The sequence below is a fragment of the Phasianus colchicus genome, chromosome 3, assembly GCF_987193195.1.
Source record: "Phasianus colchicus chromosome 3, bPhaCol1.hap1.1, whole genome shotgun sequence".
Taxonomy (NCBI): domain Eukaryota; kingdom Metazoa; phylum Chordata; class Aves; order Galliformes; family Phasianidae; genus Phasianus; species Phasianus colchicus.
The window spans coordinates 75,565,550-75,580,649 of NC_143438.1; the positions used below are offsets into that span (position 1 = coordinate 75,565,550).

General features: G+C 37.8%; 1 protein-coding gene across 24 annotated transcripts in view; it reads left to right on the forward strand.

Annotated features, from left to right (window-relative positions):
- RIMS2 (regulating synaptic membrane exocytosis 2) overlaps positions 1-15,100 on the forward strand; it is a 436,018-nt gene that overhangs the window by 198,046 nt on the left and 222,872 nt on the right. The gene's annotated exons all lie outside the window — the stretch shown is intronic.

Sequence of the window (15,100 nt, forward strand, 5' to 3'; positions counted from 1 at the left end):
AATGTGTGACTAATTGTCATGATTTCCTACCAATCCAAAGATAATATTTAAATTTGATTTAAATATGAAAGCAGTGTGGACCAGCAGTTTGAACTGAATCAAGTCAATATTAATTCACTTACCTTCATGTATCCTCTTGGTCTAAAATATGACAGTTATAACTTGTTTTCAATTGAGAGTAAAGAACCTTTTAGAGTTCATTTGCTATTGTCGTTGGATTAGAAAATTCACTATTTGATATTAAGGTTACTATCAAATCAATTCTGTAGTAAAGAAGTCATTGGAACTAGTGAATTTACTCTGAATTTTCATGTATTAATAGCAGCAACCGTGGTCTGATAAATAAGGCGGAAGATAGGGTAGAATGGAAGGAAGTTTGGCCCAGAGTTCAAATAGAGAGTTATATGCACTTCATCAAAAAGCATGATTAAATCCCAACACAATTTAAATTGGAAGAAAAGGTCTGAACTTTGGGTTATTCATAATTTTATTCTTTATAGCAACCTTGAGGAAAGTAGATTCATCTATGTGGAATAGTAACAGTGTTATTTGATGAAATTGACCATAAGAAACACAGTACACAAAATAATACAAATAATATATTGAAATATATACTGAATATATACGATATACAATATATACAATATACTGAAATATACAGTATATACAATATACTGTAACACGCCACTCACTTCCTCCCTGTGGCTCACATCCACTGTTTGGTCTCCATAAAAGTTCAGCAAGTATTGATGAATGTCAGTGGGAGCCTTTTTTTCTGCATGGTGGAATTCAATTACACACCTTTGCTTCTTATATGGCTTTAAACTAAAAGAGAGGAAATTGAGGCTAGATGTTAGGAAGAAATTTTTTACTTAGAGAGCAGTGAAGTGCTGGCACAGCTGCACAGAGAAACTGTGGATGCTCCATCCCTGGAGGCATTCATGGCCAAATTGGATTGGGCCCTGGGCAGCCTGAGTTGGTGAGTGGCAGCCCTGCCTACAGCAGGGGAGTCAGAACTGCATAGGCTTTAAGGTCCCTTCCTTTTCAAGTCATTTTGTGGTTCTGTGAATAATACACTATTCCATGTCAGACCACCCCTCTGCTGCCATTTGTCACACAGAAACAAAGTGTAACAAAATACTGGTGGGAAGGTTCAACCTCTACTGCTGTACCACCAACATCCACCTCTGCTATCTTGGGCCAGCTTAATGAAAGAGGCATTATTTTCAGAGCAACCTTCGTATTTGTTTACATAACATACAAAACATATCAATCCCACCATACAAAAATGTTAGATTCTCTATCATTATAAGGACCTGGCTTAAATTAGAGGTTTCACTTGGATAATTTTGCTTTTTAACTATTGAAGAAAATGCATCATTATTGATAACAGTTGTTAATGTCATATATGTACTGATTTCCCAGGCAGCGAATGGAGCTCGTTTGAGTATTTGAGAAATGAATGGAAAAAAAAAAAAAAGGGAAAAATGCCTTGTTTGTTTGCTGATCTTGAATGATCAAATTGTACCAAATGCAGTTACATAGAGCACAGCTCTATCAGCATGGTCTATTGGTGGCCTGTGACTGTGACCAGTGTGGAGAACAGTCCTGTTTTTACAGTGGAAAAGAGCAATTGCATGAGCTGGGGAAAAGGTCTGGCTGCTTCTGACTTTGCCCTCTTCCAGCCTATTTCTGGCCTTGCTGAAGTGATAGAGGCTGTGGCCATGCACTGAGCAGCAGCTGGCCCAGCAGTCATAGCTGTACCAAGAGCCAGGCCCAGCTTCAGCCTTGCTCACGGCATCAGACAGCAACCTGAGCCCCATCCATGTGTCTCTCCCACTCCTCATTCTGATGCAGAAGCACCGGAAAAGTGTTTCTGTGAGTGGATTTGGGAAGCTGTGGCTTCTGCTAGATGTGGGAAGGAGAGGTCTGCTAGGAGGAAGATTTTGTAATTGCTGTAGGTAGGCTTGCAAAGTCCTACCTCCTTGTTTTCATTGCTTTTGTTACCATTTTAAACAGCCTGCACACGCAGTCCATATAAGCAAGTGATTTCCTTCTGAATATCACAAAACAAAACAAACAAACAAAAAAAAACCAACAAAAAAACCCCACATCAGTCTCCCTTGTATTACAATATATTACTTCCTTAACTGATATGATGGCATTTCATTATTTTAAAAACCTACTGCTGTAATAGTGGGCTTCTCCTCGCTAAGATCACACTGTTTCTGCCCTACTGACCTTCTCAGCCCTGAGGATTTCCCAGTGTCTTCCTAGTTACACACACTCTCTTTGGCCAGAGAGAAAGTGCCAACCACAAAACACTTGGCCTTGGAGTCGCAAAGGATGGCAGTGTCAGAATGAGATCTCTGATGTACAGCTCATTAAGAGTTCTTTAAAGGGAGAGAATAATTTGTTCTCCATTTCTTTCTTTATGGAGTGCATGTCTTTTCACAGACCCTCGAATAAATATTAACAACTGTTCAGCTGTGAGGAGCAGTTTGAGCGTGAGCACCAAGAGCAGCTGTTCAGTGAGCTACATCTGAGCTTTTATAAGGTCCTGACATTGGTTTTGAGAAAGCAGTTTGAGAATTGCGAATTATGCTGAAATGTAGGAGAGAATTATAGTTATAAACCTGTAAGAGGGATACAGTTTTTTCCTTTTTAAGCTTATAATCTCTAAAAGGAAAAGGATTGATACATATGATTGAGACATAAGAAACGAAGATAGCCATTTCATTTTACAAGTCCACGGAGATCAGCTGCTGGGTAAAGAGCTCTGGAAAGAGCATCTAGTAATGGTGAATGCCTGAGACTTAAAGTATTTGGGTCTGATCTCATTTCACTAGCTATCTTCCTTAAGGAAACTTTTTCCTTGACTTTCGAAAACTTAATCTGGCCTGTGGGATGCCTCTTAGAGCATTGAAAACATATATATATAACTTGACTGTGTTGTGCTCTTTTACAAAATATAAATTTTTATAAGCATATTTTCATTACAGACATTTAAAATGTCCTTACTTCTGGAACAGATTGCATGACCTTCTTGTTTATTGCAAAACTAAATTCAGTCTAAAAGAGTTCAGTTTTGACAGAGAATGAAGTCTGTTTGGAAGCAATATGCTCTTGTCACGAAGTAAAAAGTGCAGTAGAGCATGCTTTCTGTGTACTGCTGCAAGAACAGTATATGGCTTACGTAAGCAGAGGTGCCAAACAAGTGGGAAAGTGTCACAGAGCTCTCACGTCTAAAGTCTAAGAGGTAAAGGACCTGGTTTCAATCCGACTTGTGCCAGTTTCTTGCATCTCCAACAGCTTTGAAGTTATACTGAGCAAAATTAGATCAGAAAGAGGTCATTGTTTCTAAAATCTGCTTCATTCAGGTTAGAGAGTTCCTGAAAGTCTAACTTCCATGGAACACATGGGAATTGTACTAGAAGGCAAAGTTTCAGGGCTGAGCTGCAATGCTTGTTATAAACACAAAAGAAGAGACTTTGCAATTCCACTCAGTTTCAGTATGGAGATATTTGAGCTTTCAAAATATTACATTTGGAGTGGTCCTACGAAAAGTAAAATACTGCAAAATTTGACATGTATTAAAACTCAGATTTTAGGCTATTGCTGCATTTCTTCGTAATGTTTTTCTTAATATTACAGTGTAAGAGAATGTATTTTGCATTTGTTAAGAAGTCCTCTTCCATGAAGACCTCTACATCTTCTGTAAGGAAAAAACATTTTTAAATATTTTAAGAGTTTGACTGGAAATTCAGAATTCTATTTTTATATTTTCTCCCAGCCTTCTTCTCTGAACACAGGGCTCTATTTCAGCTGCAAGGATAAGAAATATTAACTTCTCCCCATATGTGTTCTTGAGCAATAAAGCTGTTACTGCTTTTAAAGTACTTACATTGAATGACAAGTATCTCAATATTTTAAAATACAAAAGTTTAAGACCGTGGATATTTCTAATAGTAATGAGATTCTTTGTTGTATTTTTCCAAACCTCCTACATAGGTGCTTGTATGTTACATAGGAGATAAAGGGAAGTGACGTGATCTTCTGCAGCATCTGTAGGGATTTACTGTGTAACATTTCAAATTTGCAGTTACTTAACCCTGGCAGAAGTCAATAATGCCCTTCACAGAAAGACTCAGCCTCTTCCCAATTTCTGACTGCATATTCCCATCCTTATGTCACTCCTTCCCCACTGCTCTCAGAAGTTTTCAAGTAGGTACACTTAGCACTTTTTCCTTATGGAAGGTGGGAAACTTATGCAAGGTAACACCAATTAAGCAAGACAGTAGTAAATATTAACAATTCAAAGTTTCTTGATTAAAAAATGATATTGAATGTTTCATTATATATAGTACTGCTAAAAAATAGTGTGAAACTAATTATAACATATTAGAATCTAAGGACAGATAAGGATTTGTTGAAATTTAGAAGAAAAATATTTTCATGAAGGAGTTGGAGAAGACAGATTTTCTTAGAAGTAAATGAACATGAATAATTTTATAGCGCTTTGATTCCAACATAAACTGTAATACTCAGTTTTATTGATTAAAACCTTGACTAAATTACAAATGGAGCCTTCTATACCCAAGTGTACACAAACCATTAAAACTAATTCTTTATTCATGTTTTCTTTTACCCTGGGACTTCTCTGGAAGAACAGCTGTAGCAAAAGTGCTGTTCAGGCACCAGGTTAATTCTTTCCTGATATGATGTAATGAAGTAACTAGGAACTGTTGTTAAAGTATCTTAGTGCATTACTAGTAGTTGTATTTCCAGAAGAGGTTATGCTGATTATTAATAGCACAACATAATTCTTAATATTTTTAAATTTTAGGGAAATTTCTATCATTGGAACTCATTTTCAGTTTAAGTCAATACTTTTTATCACTGACTAACATATATTTTGCCCTGGAAATGTTCAACTTTCTTATTCTAAAGGATTTTTTTTTTCTCCAATTAAAACTATAAGCCGTTGATCGTCTGGGCTAACAGTATTGAGCTATCATTAAAAGCATTACGACTTTCTATATGTGGCTTTGTTTTTTACCAAAATTCAGTAGAAAACTGAATTCAGTAGTGTTTTAGTTTAAAAATAATTCCCAGCTATTCTTTCACATCTCAACAGCTGGAATACACCTAGTAAATATTCGCTGACCTTTTGCTGTAAGTAGTGCTGAAAGAAATTACTGTGCATATATGCCTGGGATCAGGTTGATCCTAAGAAATGCTGAGTCTCCTGTGGAGGTAGTTCTTATCTTGTCCAGCTGGGTCCTCTCACTTGTACTTGTGTTAAACAAAGTCAGAAACCCAGGTCTTGTGGTCTGAGTCTTCCATCAGCTATAGAAGCTTTTAATTCATAGTGCTTTGGCAGAGGTGAGCTCAGCTGAAGACCACTGGATACTGTGTATGACATTTAGTTCTTTACAGTGCCATGGCAGGATAGAATCGCACCAAGGAATTTCTCTTCTGAGTTCTCTGAACATTTAGCTATATGTTGTAGCATTTGTAGTTTTTCACAGAGGGCTTCTGGCAAAAAGGAACAACAGCAGCAGAAACAATGGTGTTGTATCTCCATATTACATGCAACGTGCTTTTTTCAAGTCATAATTTTCTTAATAGGTGGATGAAATCATGATTCTTGTAGTAAAACAAAGCACTCAAACCTTTCTGTCACAGATCTAAATCCTGGATTTGACTCAGCATCATTTTAAATTCAGCTAGTACTTTCCTATGAAATATTTAAATTGATTTTGGAAGTAATTTTGCTGCTGCCCCAATTAGATATCAGAAACATAAAGGACCATTGTCAAATAATTGTATTCAATTAATTTCACAAAATAATTAGTTGGGAGTATTCTAACAGTAATACAGCATGATTTTTTTTTACACTTTATTTAAAAATGTAAGGATTTTTTCCTTTCATTAAGGATAGAGTAAATCATAAGGGAAGAAGCAGAGAAAAGGAAGAGGAGGCTGCAGGCGGGATGGGCTGTGTCCAAGCTGTCTGCCTGCGGGCATCTTGGTAAAGTAGCACTTTGTTCTGTCCCTGACAGTGAGTCTGGCAGTAATTTCACTTACAGCTGCTCTGGGGCAGCTGTATAACATTGAGGATCTGAATATCTCCCTATCTGTGCATATTCCAACTCGCTCGTTCCAAAAGTAGTATACATAAGTATATTTTAAGCCTCGCAAATGCATTTTGAAGGTTTTGAAGTCTTCCATTAATTTCAAAGGATCAGTAATGTGTTTCTTTCATTATAGTACACTGATTTCATATTGAAACCCTGCTTTTAGGAGCAGGATGGAAAAACCTTTATGTAACAATTTTTTTTGTTAATTAAGAAGAAGTGAAAAAGTTAAATAAAACTAATTAAAGAGATTTGGCTCGTTGCAGTGTATCAAATCAGTGCTAAGAGGTCCTATGGTAAGGCTGCATCGAGAAACGTATTCTACCATGGAATACAAAGTACCTACATCTCTTCAGAGATTCAAACTTCATATGCGCTAGCATTTTACACCTTTCCCCTGTCTGTCATGGAAATGTTGAAGACTGCTGCACAGAGAAAACGAAAGTCAGGAATAATGTTTAGCTCAGCATTGTTCTTTCTTGGCTATAAATCATCATTGTTTTCATTACAAAGGTTCTCTGTGTGGCTTTGAAATGTGAAAGCATGAAAGAATTAACATTTATAATTTATTTCTGGAAACAGCTTCTACTATAAAACTGCTTGCATTTATGTCTCATCTATTTCAATAGGAAACTGAATTTACTAGCCTCTGTTCATGCAGGAGTATTCTCTAAATATTCTCCACAGTAAGATATTCCTTTGAGATTTGTAAAGATAGGTTAACTGGCTGAATCATTATATTAAAAATACTTGTATCACAAATGAAGTTCAGACCAGACTGGAGGTAGAATTGCTAAGGAAGTGTGCTCAGATAATGATATTGTGGAGAAACATTCCCTAAGAAATAGTTTCAGTGTTTTTATTTGCAGCCTTTCTGATCATCTAGATTATGATCATCTTTTAGGCCCATAGTTATATAATCTGTTTACTTGGAAAATGGAAATATATGGACATTAGTTACATAATCTAAACAAGGATCTAATGAAAGTTTTCACCACAGATGTCCCTATTTTCTGCTACAAATATTGATAGGCCATCTTTATATATGTAAAAAGGAAAGGCTTGGCTTGTGATAACCTGTCTGGGCTGACCATATATTACATGACACCTTATCTGAAAAGTGACTGCATGCAGTATCTTCATGGGATTTCACAGTTTGTAAGGACTTTAATATTTCTTTTGTGTATTACAGAGTCATGGAATCATAGAGTAGCTTAGATTGGAGGTGACCCTAAAGATCATCTGGTTCCAACCTCCTGCCCACCAGCCACTCAGGCTGCCCAAGGCCTCATCCAGTGCGGCCTTTGACACCTCCAGGGATGATGCATCCGCAGCTTCTCTGTCAGCCTGTGCCAGTGCCTTACTGCTCCCTAAGTAAAAAACTGCCCCTTAGCATCTAACCTCAGTCTCCCCTCTTTTAGTTTAAAGCCATTCCCTTTGTCCTATCACTATCAGACCATGTAAAAAGTCGCCGCTCCTTCTGCTTGTAAGCTCTCCTCAAGTATTGGAGGGCTGCAATGAGGTCTCCCCAGTGCCTTCCTCAACCACTCTTCATAGAAGAGGTGCTCCAGTCCTCTGATCATTTTTGTGGCCCTCTTCTGGACCTGTTCCAACAGCTCTGCAACCCTCCTGTGCTGGGGACCACAGGTGTGGACACAGTTCTGCAGATGGGGCTTCACAAGGGCAGAACTGAGGAGGATGATCACCTCCCTCTCCCTGCTGTCCACCCCTCTTTTGTTGCAACCCAGGATACTGTTGATGTTCTTGGCTGCAAGCACACTTTGCAGGCTCATGTCCACATCGTGTCCACCAGAACTCCAAAGTCCTTCTCCTCAGGACTGCTCTCAGTGAGTTCTTCTCCCAGTCAGTACTCATATCTGGGATTGGAATATATATAGTTTACCTTACATTATAGTTTGGCTTTAAACATTTTTTAAAGCTCACTTTTGAAAATCTGGTGATAGGGAGAGTTTCTAAAAGCTGAGCTTCTTTGAGAATTGTACTGTTCTACTTTTGTCCTGAGTATTACAACCAAAAGCAACTTTTTAAAACACAGCTACTCTAATGATGAGTGAAGAATTTGTTCTTGGAAAATTTGAACTGATGAAGGCCAACAAAGTTGGAATTTAACTTCGGACTAATAATCAATTTATCAGGCTCCTGTTGTCTTTTCAGTCTAGAAAATACAAGGCTGAAAGCTCCTTGTTTTCATACACTAATAATCAGTTGACTGAGATCCATCACCATTATACTTTACAAAAGCTGAGGCTAGTCAGGAGCTGAAATCTTCATAGATGTCTGAGTGCTGCTCCAAATGTAAGGATGTTATGTGTGCAGCACGCAGGCTGTTGTTCATTGCTAGTGAAAATGCACAGCTAATGGTGGTGATTGTGTTGAAAAACAGTGTTTTGTAGCTGAGAATTTATGCTATTAAGTAATGTTATTGTGCTCTTCGTATCTCTTGTAGTTTCCATGGAAACAAGCAGGAGGCATTACTTTCAGAATATTATTCCCATTGAGTATTCTCTAAGCCTGATTTCCTGTTGCTCCACTTGCTTTGTAGCTGTACAGAGTGACTGAGAAGTGGGTGTAAAACATTCCCATTCTGATTTGCCAGCATTTCCATTACCACTTTCCTAGTACTGGCTTTGCAGGAGATCAGGTGACTGGACAAGAGGTACTGCAGTGGAAGATAAAAGCTGCAATTTTCAGAGGCACTGAAGTCCCAGTGCACTTAGGAAATTCAATGAGAGCACAGAATGTTTAGTCAGCAGTCTCATTCTTTTTAAATATCTGGACGGAGGCTGTAGGCAAACAGCACTCCCTCCTGAAGCCATTTGCATTTGTGTCACGCGAGTGTGAAATCCCATCGCCCTGTGGAGGCAGTGACCTTCAGCTCCTCTGTGCAGATATCACAGCACTGTACAGAGCTGAGTGAGCCCGAAGTTGGATGGTTCTTTTTACTGACAGCAGTAATAATGTGCTGGAAGAAGTACTGTGAAAGTCACATGTAATTAAATAACTTAATTACTAATTAACGGTTAAAAGTCACATGGACCATCTGTAAAAGGAACCGACAGTTTGTAGCACAGTCTTACATTAAGACTGCCTCAGATTTCATACTCCGTGGCTGTTTCATCTGCAGTTCTTATCTCAGGGAGAGTCGGTGTTGCAGTTCTCCTTGCAGGTTTTTTACTGCAGGCCTTTGTTCTGAATTTCAGTAATTCAACCATTTTGAAGAGTGAGTCTGAAGAAAAATGTCATATTTTTTTCTATGTTAAAATGGTTAAAACATCAATTTGCAGCGGTATATCATCTCCATTCCAGAAGGGTGCGTTTTGTCTCTTTGAAAATTGGCACACAATTGGCTGTATTATTAATCTTTGGAAAAAAATCAATTCACACAGTCTTAGGAGAGAATTGTTAGTGTTCAGTCACTGATATCTGTGTCTGGGCTGAAGCTGTTGAAGGTTCTCAATATATAGGAACCTTGCCTTAGGAGCTTCAAACTAGTTTTCTCCCAGGATGTCAAAGACTCTTAGATTTTCCTGTAAATGCTCTGGACTGAGGCAGTGCAGGAGTCCAAAAGAAAGTCTATATATATTTTGTATCCTTGACATACTTTCTGCATCCTGCTGAGCCTGGGAAAGAAAAACAGATTGTTCACAAGGTGGACCAAAGCTAATTTTGGGAGGAAAACCACTAAATTGGAACAAGAGTTCTGCGAGAGAGGAGATGGAGGAAGAAGCTGTCCTCAGGAGCTGCTGGGTGAGAGGGGAGGTGGTGGTGTGCAGGGCTGCAGGACTGGTGGGACTGAGGAGCCGGGGCTGGAAGTGCTGGTTATCTGCCATTTCTGAGTTGGGGGGTGCTTGGTCTTGTGATTGTGTCTGTCTTTCTTGTTCTTTTCCCTGTGTTTTTATTGATTGATTGATTGATTATTTTTGTTGTTATTATTTGTTAACACCACAAAGTTTTAACATCTAAAGGGAATATAAGTAAACAAAGGTGCTGCCTGTTCTCTTAAAATTAGTGTATAGTGTTATTCTGCAAGTATGTAAAACCAGGTCTTCTTGAGCTCTTTCATTCTACTTGCCCAATTTCTCTAAAATACTTTGGTTTTCAGACTGCACAAGTGATGGTAGATCCTTCCTGATAAGCTGAACTATGTGCCTGTGTTTTCAGCAGTTAAACCAAATAACTGAAGAGATTTGAGTGAGAGCTCTGTGTTAAATACTTCACATATTGGAGAAAAATAGTGTAATACTCTGCCAAACAGCATCTTCTTCAGACAAAGTTATGCATAAATATTTAATTCCTTATGGAACAGATGATCACAGACTCATGGCTAAACTGAGCTCTTTCTCACACTGATGGAGAAGAATTATATGTTAAATATTGTTCAGATAATACTTTAAAAATTGACCTAAACTCATAATCCTGACTTACTTTGACTTGTTTAAATATTACTTCTTGAGTAAACTCTTAGTCCAGGCTTCTAGATTCTAAATGCACTAAACAGTATTACTGTGGATCTGGAATTTAAGATTATTGAGGTTCTTTCTATCTCAAGCCATTCTGTGAGTCTGTAATTATTGTTACATGTTGTCGTTAGCAGTAACAGTCCATAGAAAGTCTGGAAGGCTCTATGGACTGCATCAAAAGAGGGGTGGCGGCAAAGAGACGGAGGGGATTGTCCCCTTTTGCTCTGCTCTTGTGAGCTCTAATGAAGAAAGGCTGATACAGTTGAGTGTGTTGAGTCTGGAAAAGAGAAAGCTCTGAAGAGATCTTATTTTGGCTTCCAGCACTTAAAGGGAGTTTATGAACAGGAGGGAGACTGACTTTTTGCATGATCTCATAGTGATAGGACAAGGACAAATGATTTCAAACTAAAAGAAGGGAGATTTAAGTTAGATGTTAGGGGAAATTTTTTTACTCGTGATGGTGAGGCACTGGCACAAGCTGCCCAGAGAAGCTGTGGATGCCCCATCCCTGGAGGCATTCAAGAACAGGCTGGGTGAGTCCTGGCCAGCCTGAGCTGGTGGGTGGCAGCTCTGCCCATGGTGAGTGGTTGAAACTGGGTGTTTTTTTAAGGTCACCTCCAACCCAAACCATTTTATGAAAAGATCCTGTAGAAACTGTTTTTCTAGTAATTGTTACCTGGTTCTTACTGGACTATAGGAATGGGATCAGCAAGCTACCAAAGCAGAACTTCAGATACTGATTTCTGTGAAATAGATTTTTATATCTTTTTGCTTCTTGTTGTATTTCATCAGTCGTCATTTTGCTGCTATACACATTTTAAGAGCATTTCTTTTGCTTTAGATTCCTCTAGTTGGACATTATGTCTTTAATGTCCTTTTGATAATTCTGCTGCTGCAATAATGGATGTTATTAAAGATTTATCTTTGTATGAGAGCAGTTAGTACAGTTTGCAAATCTTTTCTAATCATATTTGTCAAAATGGATTGTAAATAATTATGAAATAGGTTGTATAATAATCAACGACACAAGGAAATTCATCTAAATTGTAGAAGACAAATTGATAGATTTTTATTTTCCTCTGCTTTCCAGGCTTCAGCTACATATTTATCTTTACTCATCATGTCTCTTTATTTAATATGCAGTTGAAGTTATATATGTAGGTCACTCTGAAAGTAATGCCTACTATTTATTTCTATGAAAACTACAACAGACGTTTTCAGGCCTGTGCTAGCCCTATACTTCCTTATGCTGGCCAACCCATCACTAGCTAGCTTAGCCTGCTGTGATGGCTTAGAAGTGCACTGGGGATCTTTTTCAGTGCCCGGGTCTGGCCCACTTATTAGAGGTTTAAATTTGATATTATGTAGCATAATCCAACAAATGCTTTGGCTATTATGTTCCTGCTTAAAGGAAAACAAAAACAAAAACAAAAAAAAACAAACAAAAAAAAACCAGTTTGCTAAACTGTACAGCCCTATGCACTTGCAAACTATTTATGATGAAAACATTAGCATAAAACAGTAGCTGCACTTCCGTATTAGAGGCTGAGATGTACCCAGGAGAGCCTTAATCCTTGACTGCTGCTTTTAGATACTATTGCAATAAGAATAATATATTGCTGTCTAGAGCTTAACTTGGTCAACTGTCAATGCTTTTATTGAGCAGAAGAGCTGTGCTTTAGTACTTGTGTGATATGTCTGCTGGTTTTTTTTTCTGAACCATTTTTATAGTTTCGTGGAACTTAAAATGAGTAATTACCATTACAGCATCTAATAGGTCCAGCTATTTATCACAGTCCATTCAATGCCATGCTGCTAATTTGTTAGTGAGCTCAGTAACTTGTATGACAAAAGAGCACCTTGTGTTTGATCAAAGGGCGTTTCTTGAAAGGCATCCAGCGCTTGTGTGGAGGAGAGATGAGAATCTGTGATGTGTCTTAATAGTTCATTTCAGTAGGTGATTGCTGTTGACATGTAAGGTGAGAATTTAGATTCCAGACATTTATCTCACCTTACATGTGTTTTATAATTTCAGCCTGGATGAAGGTTTAATTTTATGCGTTCTAAACCTGGTAAGCCAGCGGGGTTAATCATAAACTGTACATTTCTACATTTGCCTGAGACTGTGTGGGACCTGAAGCAGGGAGCAACACTCATACCAATATGTAATCTGTGCTCCTAATGTTGCTCCAAATGCCAAAACTTTATTAACAATCTGGGTGCTCCTTCACTGATAACCGTGAGGACTGAAGCTGATTCAACACATAAAATATTCTTAGTCTGAGCCCTTGACAGTCTCCTAAATATTCTGCCCTGGAGTTCAGCTGGGTGTCATTTGCAGCTTTTAAAGTATGTTTTGAATTTTGATTATGTGACGACATGAGCAGAGAAATAATAATGTGTTCCCATTAAAGAATAACATTTCCATTTGGAAATGTGCTGGGTTTAGTGTTGTGTATCAGGTGGATGATTTGCTTTAAGTTTTTGATGGAGTCATTTAGGTGTTCTGAGTTAGCAAACCTGCAAATGGATCAGTATTATTTTAAGAAAACCATAAAAAATAGCTAAAATTAATATAGGAAAAGATCTACAGAAAATAGTATGCTAAGGATTTCTCTCTTTCTTTCTTTTTTTTTTGCTTTTTCTTCCTTCTTTTTTTCTTTTCTTCCTTTCTCACTCCCTTCCTTCCTTCCTCCTCTCCTGTCTTCCTTCTCTTTCTCCTCTCCCTTCTCTCTTTCTCTCTTTCTTGCTCTGTTTCAATTTATTGCATTTAGGTTGTTTCTTACCATTTATAATGAGAGTCTGAGAAATCAGAGGACAATGGTTATAGCTATCATTATTATTCTACTGACTAGAATATGCTCTGGATCATGATGCTATGATTTAACTATTCATTTTATTAAAAAAAAATTTGCTTGGAGAATTTAAAGTCAGTGAGGGGAAATATTGCAGAATTTATATCATGAGAAAATGTGGTTGCTAAAGTTATATTCAATAAATTATTCATTAAACATTCATTATATACTTAAAAATTAAGTCTGCTTAGTATTTAATTTGTAACTGTTTGGAGTTCAATATCATATTTCTACTGCATGCAGATGTAAAAGCTATAATATTTTGACTTTATATATTCAGAAGATACTTAAAAGAGGAAAAACAAGAATGATATGGTGACTGAAAGCCAAGTATCAAAGACAGGAAACAAAAGAACTACATATCATTATCCACTTCTCAACTAATTCATTTGTCAAAGACTACGAGCAGACAAGAAGAGTTTTTCCTGTGGACTGCAGAAGAATTTGTGTTCTTTCATATTTATTTTCTCAACTACTGGCACTGTTTGAGAAGGAGATGTATGCTTAGAGTACGGTCTGTGTGGTTTGATTATGGTGGTTTTCTCCTAGTGGATAAACTGGCTTTTCTCAGGGGCGACCAGTGTAGCCTCTCTCCTGCCAGTAACCTTAGGGTGAATACTGAGTTCTTGGTGGCAGAGGTGATGCAGGTAAATCATGCTGATTGTGGATGTATTTCCTGAAAGTGAGCTGCTGTAGCCATTTTTGTGATGCACCAAGTAACATCAAATGTGAAAGAGCAGGGGTTAGAATGCTTCACAAAGATGTTCTCTTTCTTAAACTGATTACATTGACATTGAAGAGCAGAGCAAAAAAGGTAGAGTTTAGGTAAACTGTGGATACTCAACAAACTCAGCCTCACATACTCCGTAAGGTCTTTTCATGTAGAAGTATTTATTGAGACTATGCCAATAAACGTGGCACCATGTATTTCAAGTTTGCTGAGAAGAACAGTTTTTCAAAGTTTCTAAGATTGATGCATTCTGTTACACAGATTAGCATGAATCATTACCAAGATGCTAAATGTGTAAAATTTGCACCTGAGCATACACAATTAGATGCTGGCCTCCTCTCTCCTCTGAACTGTGGGAATCTGCCCTATTGAAAAAATTGTTAGTATGTGCCAAAGTCCAATAGAGTGGCCAGGCTTACTGCTCACACTGGACACGGGTACAGTGATGCTGCTCCAGCTGGGAGCTTGTTTTTGCCTCCCTGGCACATGCTGTAGAAGCAAATGTATAGGACTTTGCATGTGACTGTGCTGGTTATGTCCTGGGTGGGTTTTGGGGGTAATCTGAATTGGCAGCAGCCCAGGATAACCAGGATTGGTTAAAGAGTGGGTTGAAGTGCAAGTAGATGTATTTCTAGCAAAATTTAGCATAATCTAATCTAATCCAGTGTATCCAACTTGCCTTACTTCAAATCTGTAGATGATATCCATTATTGGGATGGGAATAATAAGTTCCAAGTTACTACTGAGCTTTCACTATTGCAGCAGCAGAACAATTCATTGACATTTGTGGGGTTTTTGATAAAAGATTTCCTTTTACCAGAAAAATAATAATTCATCGCTTATTATTACTGACATCTAGAACACAGAAAAAGAAACAGAAAATATTTAAATGGC